The 12,896-nt window shown below is 47.4% G+C and overlaps 2 protein-coding genes and 1 pseudogene across 2 annotated transcripts in view; 1 reads left to right on the top strand and 2 right to left on the bottom strand.

Annotated features, from left to right (window-relative positions):
• Positions 1-12,896, bottom strand: part of MYZAP (myocardial zonula adherens protein) — a 324,346-nt gene that overhangs the window by 272,349 nt on the left and 39,101 nt on the right. The gene's annotated exons all lie outside the window — the stretch shown is intronic.
• The window catches only part of CGNL1 (cingulin like 1), a 155,464-nt gene that overhangs the window by 136,526 nt on the left and 6,042 nt on the right, over positions 1-12,896 (bottom strand). The gene's annotated exons all lie outside the window — the stretch shown is intronic.
• Positions 9,108-9,207, top strand: LOC126960217 (uncharacterized; annotated as a pseudogene).

Raw genomic sequence — 12,896 nt, 5'->3', positions numbered from 1 at the left:
TGGTGGCTCACGCCCTAATCCGAGCACTTTGGGAGGCCAAGGTAGGCAGATCACAGGGCCAGGAGTTCAAGACCAGCCTGGTCAACATGGTGAAACCCCATCTCTACGAAAACTACAAAAATTAGCTGGGCGTGGTGGCACACGCCTGTAATCCCAGCTACTCAGCAGGAGAATCGCTTGAACCTGGGAGGCGGAGGTTGCAGTAAGCCGAGATCGCACCACTGCACTCCAGCCTGGGCGACAGAGTGAGATTCCATCTCAAAAAGAAAAAAAGAAAAAGAAACTGGGATACTAAGAGATGGCACTGGGTACAGAAGGAGGGGAGCAGAGCTGGAAGCACGATCAACTCTCATCACACATGAATACCAGAATGGTTGTCATGTGAAAAGGAGATTAAACTTGCTCTGTATGACTTCAAAGGTTAGAACAACGAACACAGAGTAGAGGTGCCAGGGACACAAACTCCACTTCAATCGAAAGGGGGAAATTAGCTTTCTCACAGAGATGCGTCAAGATAAACCAGGCTGTTTCAGGAGACAATGAGTTCCCCATGAGTTGGAGGAAGGCAAACAGGGCCTGGCTATCCATTCACAGGCAGGTTTGAGAAAGGAGTCCCGCATCAGCCAGGTTCCTGGGAAATGTGAGAATCAAAGATGCCATCTCCTATTTACTCAGTCAACAATCATCCCTTAACAGATACAGACAACATCAAGATAATCACACCAAAGAGGCCAGAAGGGAGCACAGTGAGGAACAGCATGTAAGAGAAAAGAGGACGCAGAGCCACCACAGAACAAAGGATTTTCTCCAGATCTTATCCATGTTTTATCTGTACAGAAAAGGTCTTGAGGATAAAAGGTTCCCTGTGGAGTGAAGCTGCCTCCGCCTGCAGCTAGGATGAGGGTGGTTCGGGCCACCCACTAACATCCACAGCCTATGAAACTCCGGCCTGGACCAGAAATAAATGAGAATCTCAGGAGTGACTTTCAGGCACATCACCAACACCCATCTGATGCCAATACAAACTCTCCAAACTGTCATCAGCTGGTTGCCCTCTTGGCAGAGGAAGGAAGTCAACCCAAACCTGTCCCAAAAGGAAACCTGGGAATGTCACACAACAGGAGGCTCTGAACGTTAGCAGGGCTTTGAATGCTAGATAATCGACAGCCAACACAGAAAATATGAGCGCTGATGGAATTTTCCAAGAAGTATTTGATGCTCTTTTTTAAAATAAGTAACCTTCCAGGACCAGGAAAGGGGTGGAAGACAGCACCAAGGCTCTCAGCGAAGTTTTGTAAAATATTAAGAAGCTCTATACAGCAGCTGAGCCAAAGGCCAATGGAATTCTCCACGTCAAAAGAGAACGAAAAAAAAAAACTAGTGAGATCTGGTCCAGGTATGGTGGCTCACGCCTGTAATCCCAGCACTTTGGGAGGCCGAGGTGGGTGGATCACCTGAAGTCAAGAGTTCGAGACCAGCCTGGCCAAAATGGTGAAACCCCATCTCTACTAAAAATACAAAAAACTAGCCTGGTGTGCGGGCAGGTGCCTGTAATCCCAGATACTTGGGAGGCTGAAGCATGAGAATTGCTTGAACCCAGTAGGTGGAGGTTGCAGTGAGCTGAGACTGTGCCATTGCACTCCAGCCTGGGTGACACAGCAAGGCGAAGAAGAAGAAGAAAGAAGAAAGAAGAAGGAAGAAGGAAGAAGGAAGAAGGAGGAGGAGGAGGAGAAGGAGAAGGAGAAGAAGGAGAAGAAGGAGGAAGAAGAAGAAGGAGGAGGAGGAAGAGGAGGAGGAGAAGAAGGAGGAGAAGAAAGAGGAGGGGGGGAGAAGAAGGAGCAGGAAAAGAAGAGGAGGAGGAGGAGGAGGAGGGGGGGGGGGGAGGAGGGGGAGGGGGGGGAGGGGGAGGAGGGGGAGGAGGGGGGAGGGGGGGGGGGGGGAGGAGGGGGAGGAGGGGGGGAGGAGGGGGAGGAGGGGGAGGGGGAGGAGGGGGGGGGGAGGAGGAGGAGGGGGAGGAGGAGGTGTAGGAGGAGGAGGAGGTGTAGGAGGGGGGGAGGGGGAGGGGGAGGGGGAGGAGGAGGAGGGGGAGGAGGAGGTGGAGGAGGAGGAGGAGGGGGGGAGGAGGAGGGGGAGGAGGAGGGGGAGGAGGAGGTGCAGGAGGAGGAGGAGGAGGGGGAGGAGGAGGGGTGTAGGAGGAGGGGAGGTGTAGGAGAAGGAGGAGGAGGAGGAGGAGGGGGAGGAGGAGGAGGAGGAGAAGAGGAGGAGGAGGAGAAGGAGGAGGAGAAGGAGGAGGAGGAGGAGGAGAAGAGGAGGAGGGGGGGGGAGGAGGAGGAGAAGAAGAAGAAGAAGAAGAAGAGGAGGAGGAGGAGGAAGAAGAAGGAGAAGAAAACTAGTGGGATCTGGACAGTGCATGGCACAAATATCAGAAGAGCTAAACTGCAAGTTCCCTTAGGACAAGGACAACCAGATCTGGTTTTGACTCCCCAGAGAGAGCACGGCTGGTATACGAGAGAACGTCCAAGTGAACAAATATCAAGCCAGCAGTGAATCCAAGAAAGGTGGAACAGGAAGGTTCTAGACAGCTGTGATGATTCCGGAGAAAATAAGCTCATATTCTAAAAAGGAAAACTCTGAGACTGGCTCATGTCAGGGAAGTCTCTGTGTCTATGGATGGAGTCCAACATATAACACTCTTTAGTCATATTCGGATATTAAGAAAACATGGCCAATATCACCATCCAACATGGTATAAATGTAATAAATTTTAGTAAGATCCTTCAAAAGTTCTTTCTTAAAAAATGTGGTCTTTGTGGTACAGGAACAATTATGTTCTCTAAGCTGTTACAGATTATCTTCAGATTCTTGTATGAAAACACCAACACCACATATTTATCATCTTGTTTTCAAGCAAATCGGACTTTTCTCCGATTTGTCACTGAATCTGACAAGATACAAACGTGATGGACTTCAGTCTCTTACTAAGGATTGCATTTTATTTTTCAGCAAGAGAGAAAAGAAGCTAAAGCAACACAAATCCATCTTGATTAATAGAAGATTTGAAGGGCACTCCCTATAAGCCATGAGAGAATGAAGAGGTAGAAGTTCAGCATTTTGAAAAACCAGTGTAGCCGATAATATAGCCTCAGATATTGTAGACCGAATTTATTTGTTCTTTCTCTCAATTGTTGTTACTGGACCTCTTCATACTCACTCCTTCCTCCCCACTCCACACGCGTACACATGTTGGGACCACACAGACAGTCAAAATGCCTGCCTAGAGAGAGGTGGTGATGGGAAGGCTTCCAGAACACTCTACCATCTGCTGACATAGCCAGCGACATGGAGTAGAAGAGGGGAGAGAAGATGGCAGTCAGCCCTAGGGATCAAGCCTCATTTAGGTCAGAAGGCCAAGGGTAGGAAATAAAGCCCAACAGTGGTATAAACCATCCTCCATATCAACTAAGGAACTAGGGTTTACTGAGGAGCTATCATGAGTCAGGTACTGTTTTGTGCACTTTGCCTAGGTTCACATTTAATCTTCTTAATGACATGTAAAATGAGAAAACTGAAGGACAAGGACTTTAAGTAATTTGATTGTGAAGCTGACAGCTGACAGACCTGGGATCCTGACGAAGTCTGTCTCACTCCACAGTCCTCTCTTGCCTCCTTTCCTAGACCAGGCTACCTCCAGCCTGGTCCTCACGCTGCAAATGATCCCCTCAACTAAGACAGGATTCCACTTCCTTGAAGTGGTGAGTTCTCACTGGTCAGGACCCCAAACCATCTCGGTTGAAGTACCTTCTGGGCTAACAGCTTGTGCCTTTAATCTTCCAGAATGGAAGGATCGTTGCCATCTGTCAGGCTCGCAAAGGGCGAGGTCCTCACACTAGGCATCAGATGAAGACGCTCTGCAGAGAAATTCCTGTTCATCATTCCCTTCCCGCTTGACTTTTCAAACCAAGCAGCAGTTTCATTGGACTTAATTCTCTACTTTTTGCTTGTAAGAACTCCTCTCTGGTTAGACTCAACTTAGAACTTCTACTCTTGTTTTAGCAGCTTCCAAATGTCTAAAAGTCCTAACAGTCCCAGGCCCACTTGACTCTTCCTAAGAGCTCCTGACTTACATGGTACATGGAATCACAGTCAACTCCATGCCCTCTGAGGACCTGCAAGCATCCTACTTTCTCCCTCTGCCTTTCACACCACATCAGTTAGTGAATGCTTCCTGTTGATCCTGCCTCCTGAAACCTCTCAGCCATACTTCTCCACCCCACACCACGGCCCTAATTACAGCGATATGCATATCTCGACTGGATTACAGCCTTGGCTTTCTAAGTTGACCCTCAGCCTTCAGGCTTGTTTTCCTCTGACCCATTCTCCCCATGGCCACTGTGATCTTTTCAAATTTGTACTTCAGCCTAAAAAGTACTCAGTGGTTTCTTTCTTCTTTTGCTTTCAGGATAAAAACACAAGCTCCTCAGCATGGAATTCAAGACCAGGCCCCAGACGTCTCCAGCCCATGTGCCTCCCCTGTGCATGCTCTGCACCTACTCACACGTCTCCAAATGCACGGAGCCCCTCTGCTTCCTGAGCTTGCCAGCCCACTTTCCTCAGGCCTTACCTTGCTGACTCTCCCCTGGACTAGATTGCAGACCTTTTGTTCCCTCAACACACACGCGCGCGCACACACACACACGCACACACACACCCCTAGTGCTGGCCTCAGCCCAACCAAACACCAAGATTGTCCCTTAACTTATCAACTTGCACAGGGCAGATGGCGAGCTCCTGGAAGGCTGAGTGCACCCTTAATCTCCGCGATGGTTAGTTCCTAATGTCCTCAATGAATGCACACATGCCTGAGGGTAGGAAGTCAAAAGGTTGTGTGTGTGTGTGTGTGTGTGTGTGTGTGTGTGTGTGTGTGTGAGAGAGAGAGAGAGAGAGAGAGAGTATCTCACTGTTTCGCCCAGGCTGGAGTGCAGTGGCACCATCTTGGCTCACTGCAACCTCCACCTCCCAAGTTCAAGCAATTCTCCTGCCTCAGCGTCCCAAGTAGCTGGGATTACAGGCACGCACCACCACACCTAGCTAATTTTTTTGTATTTTTAGTAGAGACAAGGTTTCACCATGTTGGCCAGGCTGGTCATTAACTCCTGACCTCAAGTGATCCATCCACCTGCCTCAGCCTCCCAAAGTGCTGGGATTATAGGCATGAGCTACTGGGTCTGGCCTAAAGGCAGTTTCAAGAGCATACCTCTTTATAAAGAGGGTGTCTATGAACCCCTGCACTGATTGATGGAAAAAAAAAAAAACCACTAACGAACTGGGTGCATGTGCAAGCCTGTAGTCCCAGCTACTCGGGAGGCCAAGGTGGGAAGACTGCTTGAGGCCAGGAGTTTAAGACCAGCCTGGGCAACACAGGGAGACCTCATCTCTAAAAAAAACTAAACTAAAATTAAATTAAATTATGTTATCCCAGAAAAGTGCACTAATATCCAGAGGTTTGGCTCTGGGAAAACTGTCCAAACTTTGCTTTGGGGCTTAAAAGTCACATTCTTGAATAATTGATTCTTCGATTCCAAAAGGCTTACCTGGGCAGTGCACATTTGTTTAAAGATTCATCTCTGAGTGAGGCATTCAAGATAAGGATGTCTATCAAAGGAAGTGACTTCTGTGTACGAATGTGTGTGTTCATCATCCTTGAGGTCTGGAGCCCCTGAGAAACCTAACTATGTTTTCCTGTTACCCAAATAAACACAACGGTGTGCTCTGCTTTCAGCTGTTTATGGGAAATGGCTTCGTGGGATAGACGATTTTCTTCCTAAGCATCCTACTTTACGCAAGATTTCAGCAGGACACAGATATTTAGTCAGGTCACTTAACTCCTAACTTCCACTGCACCCTCTCACCTCCACATATTTTGCAATTACCAAAGAGAGTAATTTTTTCTGCTGGGCATGGCTGAGGTGGGTGGTTCACCTGAGGTCAGGAGTTTGAGACCAGCCTGGCCAACATGGTGAAACCTCGTCTCTACTACAAATACAAAGATTAGCTGGGCGTGGTGTGGGCGCCTGTAATCCCAGCTACTGAGGAGGTGGAGGCAGGAGAATCACTTGAACCCAAAAGGTGGAGGTTGCAGCGAGCCAAGATCATGCCACTACACTCCAGCCTGGGCAACACGAGTGAAACTCTATCTCAAAAAAAAAAAATTTTAGAGTAATTTTTTCTAATACTTTCAGATATGGAACAAATTGTCAAGCCCCACCACCCTGCCTTTTTTCTGAGACAGGGTCTCACTGTGTCGCCCAGGCTGAAGTAGTATGGTGGCACAATCACAGTTCACTGCAGCCTCAATTTCCCAAGGTCAAGTGACCCTCCTGCCTCGGCCTCCCAAGTAGCTGAGACTACAAGCATGCATCCCACACCTGGCTATTTGTATTTTTTTGTTGTCGTTGAGACAGGGTGTCACTCTGTTGCCCAGGCTGGTCTCAAACTCCTGGTCTCAAGCAGTCCTCCCCTCTCATCCTCCCAAACTGCAGGAATTACAAGCATGAGCCACTGTGCCTGGCAAAATCTATTTTTTCACAATTATTTCTTTAAACATTTTTTTGAGTAAGAATAGAAGTAATTCACAAAACAAGACAGATGAGGAGTCTTTTTTCTCATCATATTTACTAAAAACAAAGAAAGGAGGCCGAGCGCGGTCGCTCACGCCTATAATCCCAGCACTTTGGGAGGCTGGGGCGGGCGGATCACGAGGTCAGGAGATCGAGACCATCCTGGCTAACACGGTGAAACCCCATCTCTACTAAAAATACAAAAAAATTAGCCAGGCATAGTGGCGGGCCCCTGTAGTCCCAGCTACTGGGAAGGCTGAGGCAGGAGAATGGCGTGAACCCGGGAGGTGCAGCTTGCAGTGAGCCGAGATCGCGCCATTGCACTCCAGCCTGGGCAACAGAGCGAGACTCTGTCTCAAAAAAAAAAAAAAAAAGAAAGGAAAAGGTGTCCAAACATCAGGTTGCTGTAAGTTATAGCAAGTCAGCCAAGACCTCTTGTAAATGCTAAAACTTAGCTCTGACCGCCTTAACGGAAGGTCTTGAAATTCTTCGTGTATACAGAAAGCCATTCAGGAAGCCCACCTCCTAACAGCAGGGGCTAGTGACAGGACGTCTGTCTGCAATAATCAGATGATTCAACAGTTACCAATTCTACCCCCATCAGAGGGAAAACTCATGCCAGAAGAACAGATGGCCCAACCTTCCAAGTGACCTGTGAATAGATCAGGAATAAGATAATAGTCATAAATTTAAGTTAGTTTACTTAAACTGATTGTACAGGTCAACTAGTACAGTAAACACTAGTATTTGGTAAGCACTCAGTATTTTGATAAATACATTCAGGAAAAAAATTTTTTATTTCAGATTGCATTCAGAGCCCAGCACTAGTGATCACTGGCAATTAATTCAGTACACTCGCTAAAAATTTTTTGGATTTGTACAGTACTTACGTAAGTTTGATTACCATGCTCTCATGTGTTTGCCATTTTTAAACACAGTTTTGAGATGAGGGCTCTCTAGGCCATGCCGGCGTCTGGTTTCCTGAGACACTCACTCCAGGCTTTCATTCCCATCTCAGAACCCAGTCACTAACCACTTACCCTACTCTTTCTTCCATGTTACCATGCCACTGCCACTTCGCAGGATTGCAGAATAAATTCCACAGAAAGTTCTAGCCACTTCACTAGGCTCCTAAGTGAGCCACTCACCTCCACCCGTCTCAGAACCCTTAATTGGCTTCTACCTCCCATCAGAAGAAAACTCTTAGGCCGGCCTGCAAAGTCCAGCATGCTTTGCCCTCCTTCTCTTAGAACCCCCATCCTCATTCCCTCCTCTAGCTATTCTGGCTTCCTTGCTGTTGCCAGAACACACAGAGCAGCCTCCTGCCCTTAGGCCTCATGCCTTAGGGCCTTCAGCATCCCTGTCCCATCTTCCCCGTGCCCTTCCCTCAGGCAGCCGTGCTCTGGAGGCTCCTTCAGGTCTCAGCCTCGTGTTGCTTATCAGATAAATCCTCCTGGACCATCTCGTAGAAAAGGCCTTGCCAACAGGTAGGATTCTCTCCACCCCATCCGCACCTTCCAGCTCATCTGGCCACACTCTTCCTCTTAGCACTCATCTCCCACTGATGGGCCTCGCCTGTGTGTTTACTGGGATTTTCTCTGCCTCTGCTTTGCTTCGTGCTGTATCCTTACGGTGAAAGTAGGGCCTGGCCCACAGGGGGCACTTGGTATTAAGTGAATAAAAAGCATTCATTTGTATTAAACGTAAGTTGTAGGCCCACTAAGTTAAAAAAAAAAAAAAAAGAAAGAAATAAAAGGTCCATAGCTTCTACGAGTGTTCCTGTCTTCTTAGAGCCCTGGGGAAAGGCTCAGCGTCTGGGCTGAGGGAGGAGGACATTAGAAGGCACAGAAAGAGGCCTATGAATGAACTGCCTTCTCAGGGTCCGCAGCCCCTCTCTGCTCCCCACTCACCAAGCTCACCACACAGCACTGAAAGGTAGGAAAGAGCTGGAGATTGCAAATGACGGATCAAAGAATGTCACAGAAATTCAGGAATCTAGACAGTATCATAGCAGAAAGATTTGAAAAGAGAAAATCTGGCCGGGCACGGTGGCTCATGCCTGTAATCCCAGCTCTTTGGGAGGCTGAGGCGGGTGAATCACGAGGTCAGGAGATCAAAACCATCCTGGCTAACATGGTGAAACCCCATCTGTACTAAAAATACAAAAAATTAGCCGGGCGTGGTGGTGGGCGCCTGTAGTCCCAGCTACTTGGGAGGTTGAGTCAGGAGAATGGCATGAACTGGGAGACAGAGCTTGCAGTGAGCCAAGATCGCGCCACTGCACTCCAGCCTGGGCAACAGAGGGGTGCCTCTCTACCTCTCTAGACACGGCCATTAAAACCCATTTTTTTTCCTTTGAGAGACTAAACAATGATGCTGATGTCATCATCGACAATGGAGGCAATGGGGTGGGTGAAGTGAAAAAGGCAGCCATCATCTTAATGCCTAATGTGTACACAGCACTTTACAGTTTAGAAAGCACCAATACAGGCTCACTTCAGCAGCACATACACTAAAATTAAAACAGCAGAGATTAGCATGTCCCTTGCACAAAGATGACATGCAAATTCATGAAGCATCTCATATTTCAAGAAAAGAAACGAAAAAAAAGCACCAATACAAATGTGGCTTTGTTAATTCACATAGAAAGACAGTATGGTGTGCAATGATTAGCATTCCCATTATACAGGCAAGGAAATCAAGGCTCAGAAAGGTCAAGTGATTTCTTACCCAAGATTACACAGCAAGCAAGTAGCAGAGTTGGAGCTTCAGGGGTCTTACAGCTCCAAGGACTCCCAGCCCTTTTAATCTCCCAATTCCACACAAACTTGATTACCAAGTCCCCTCTCAACATGATTAATAGGAATTTACCCACATTAGGCTAATGACTATTCAAAAGCAGGCTGCCCCTCTTGAGATCCTCCAAAGATTTACTCCACGACCTCTTTACTTGGAAGAAATTTGGTGTTCTCTGAGCCTTCTTAGGGTGCACAAAAGCTGAACTGACCAAAGGGAAGTCACACCTAAGCCTTTTATAAAGGTTGCCTCAGGGCTCTCTGGGAACCCACAGTCAAGTAGCTGCAGAATAACTAAACAAAGCTGCTAGTGAAAGTATTTCTGTGTGAAGATGCACCCTTTGCAAAAATGTTCACTACAAGGACCCATATTTTTCAATAAGCACCTTCAACATGTCATCACCATAGTTTTTCATAGAAACTTGGTTTTAGAAAACCCGTGACAGGTTCATTGAATTTATTAGAACTGCATTCTTCACTTGAAAATATCTTACATGCTATAAAACATTTTAAAAACCCCGAACATTCATAAATCCATGACGATGTTGTTCTGCTTTTTTCACCAGCAGGTAGATGTAAATTGAAAGAGGGGGGAAAATTTGCCCTGGTGTTTCAAGAGGTCCAAAGCTGGGCCCTTCCAAGCTCAGGAGGGAGAAGCAAGTGAGAGAAATAAGCTACTCTCCTGGAAATACTGCCAGGCTTCCAGGTCCCTGGCTTCTGGGCTTGGTTAATAAGAACAAGCACACAGGCAGCCTTGAGAAAGGGCTGAGAAGGAAAAGACAGTTCCAGCAGTCACAATCAACACCTTGAATTGCACTGGAAGTAGATGGAAAGTCAAGTCTGACACCCAGCACTAGACCAGGGTACTCCCTGGGCAGCAAACTCTTAGCTCTGGGCATCAGCTGGTGCTATGGGAGGCCCCTTTCCTCTGTGGAAGGCTTGGAGGGGGTCAGAGGAGGTAACCGGGCTCTGGGGCTGTGCATCTGTCCTCTAAAAGGCAGGGGCAACCCCCAGATCCAGGGAAGCAGCCAGCCCTGGGACAGAGCAGGGGTGCCTCTCTAGACACGGCCATTAAAACCCATCGGACACTCCCCCGGGATGTTTCTTTCCTTCTGCACAATGTCACCTCCATCTATTTAGATTGAGTATTTTCCAGCCTGCCTCCAGCCAGCCAGATGTTGCCTTTCAAAGAGTACGTATTTTTCTAATTATTTCCAGGAGAAGCAAAGAGCCTTCAGCCACTGAGGTCTGCCATGGAATTTACTTTTCCCCACAAAGGGCTGCGGGTCAGCCTCTGCCCATTGCTCTCAGTGGGCACACAGGAGGGCAGACTCCAAATCCCTGCAGTCAATGAATCCTGTTTTGAAATAAACTCCTTGGCATCAGTAAAGAGTTAATTCGCCTCCCAGGTTTTGCATTCTGTTTTCTGGGTTTGGGAGGTGGTTTTTAACCTCCCATTTCTTTGCATGGAACTTTACTGTTGTTGGGGGCGGGGAAAGCATTTTAAACACACCTCCATGCTTGCAAAAACAGTATCATTTTCTTAGCGGCAGAGTCTTGGCCCAAATGCTTCCAGGAAACCAGCACGTTGTCCTGGGCCCCAAAGAGGGGCGTTTCAACCTGGCTGACAAAGCTTAGCATGAGTCAGGGGCAGGCTGGTCTGGCCAAGACCACCATGGAGGTTGCCACTGAGCAGACAGACCCCTTCGTCAATAGCTGGCAATCAAGGCTCCTTGAAAGACTTCCCTGACATCAAGTCCTGGCAAGCACTGTGGAAAGTACAGCCTCCAAACGATAGCAAAGGATTCGATGGTGGCCTTTTCTGACATCATTTGAACCACCACCTCCAATTTCTCTAGAAGATTCAGAAAAGTGCCCACCCCTTATATTTTCATTTGAAATAATGCATGTATGCAGTTAGAATCTCCGATGTCTTCTGCCTGCTGTCTTGTCAAAATGATTCAAGCCTGTAGCCCTAAACCCCTGCACTGAGGGCTGGGAAATACCTTCCTGGGGGTGAGATGGCAAAAAACAAAAGGTCCCCATGAGTAACTTAATCTAAGGCAGAAAAGGGCAGAGGTCAGAGCAGTTGAAGCCTTTGAACTCTTTACCTCAATGCCATTGGGTACTTAACTTGTCAAACACTTACCAAGCACCTACTATGTGCAAGTCACTGCACCTTCAAGATGGTGTTGGAGACACACTGTGAAACCAACAGAGAGCAGGGGTATTCCTTGGGTTAGGTTCTGCTGCATGTAATGGAAAATCCAAAATAATTTTGGCTTAACCAATAAGATAGAAGTGTGGAGGCAAGCAGTCCAGGGTTGGGATCATGGCTCTGCGGTCATTAGGGATCCAGGCTCCTTTCTTTATGCCCTACTTACTTAGAGCATGGTGTGCTAGTCCATTTGGCATTGCTGTAAAGGAATACCCGAGGCTGGGTAATTTATAAGGAAAAGAGGTTTATTTGGCTCACGGTTCTGCAGGCTGTACAAGCATGGTACCAGCATCTGCTCAGCTTCTAGTGAGGCCTCAGGAAGCTTTCACTCATGGCAGAAGGTAAAGAGGGAACAGGCATGCCACATGGCAAGAGCAGGAGCAACAGAGGTGCCACACTCTTTTAAGCAACCGGCTCTCACATGAAATAGAACAAGAACTCACTCACTCACCATGGGGAAGGCACCAAGCCATTCACGAGGGATCTACTCCCATGACCCAAACACCTCCCACCAGGCCCCACCTCAACATGGGGGATTACAATTCAACATGAGATTTACAGGGGACAAAACGCCCAAGCCATATCACGTGGCTTCCATCTTCATGGTGACCTCACGATCCAAGATGGCTGCTGGACTTCAGCCATTGTGTCCATATTTCAAGCAGTACGTAGAAGGACAGAGAAAAAGAAATAGGGTACATTACCCATAGAAGTCAGTCCCTGGAACCTTTCCACAAGCCTTCGCATTTCACTTACTAGAGCTTAACTCACTAGCCCATGAACAGGAGAAGAGGAGGCTTGGAAATACTGTCTTTTGGCGTGGCACACTGTACATCCTCCAAAAAAAAATCAAGCTTTTGGGTACTGAAGAAGAAGAGGAGAAACAGGCACCGGATATAAAATTAGCAGTCTTTACCACAAAATGCGTAATAAGGGAATTTGAGAATGAGCCAATTTGGAGCGCTACTAAGTTCAGAAGAATTGGTAGTAGAAAAAAGGATAGTTATTAAAGGATGAAGGCTCAAATGAAATTATTCTTCAAGGACAACTAAACACTTCATCAGGTTGAAGCTGTTTTGAACAATTTTCCAGAACCATCCACCTTTGAACTGAACATTCAAGGTGGCAAGGAAATGTCTTAGGCATGCTAGAACTGGGGCGCCAGCAGAATCACTTGGGAACTTTTTAAAAATTCACATCCCTGAGACCCATTCTTGGAAATTCTGATGCATGGTTTGGAGTTGAGGCCTAAAATTCTGCATTTAG

This window comes from Macaca thibetana, chromosome 7, assembly GCF_024542745.1.
Source record: "Macaca thibetana thibetana isolate TM-01 chromosome 7, ASM2454274v1, whole genome shotgun sequence".
NCBI lineage: Eukaryota > Metazoa > Chordata > Mammalia > Primates > Cercopithecidae > Macaca > Macaca thibetana.
The sequence above is the reverse complement of the archived record's forward strand: the minus strand, read 5'-3'. Positions and strand labels throughout refer to the sequence as shown.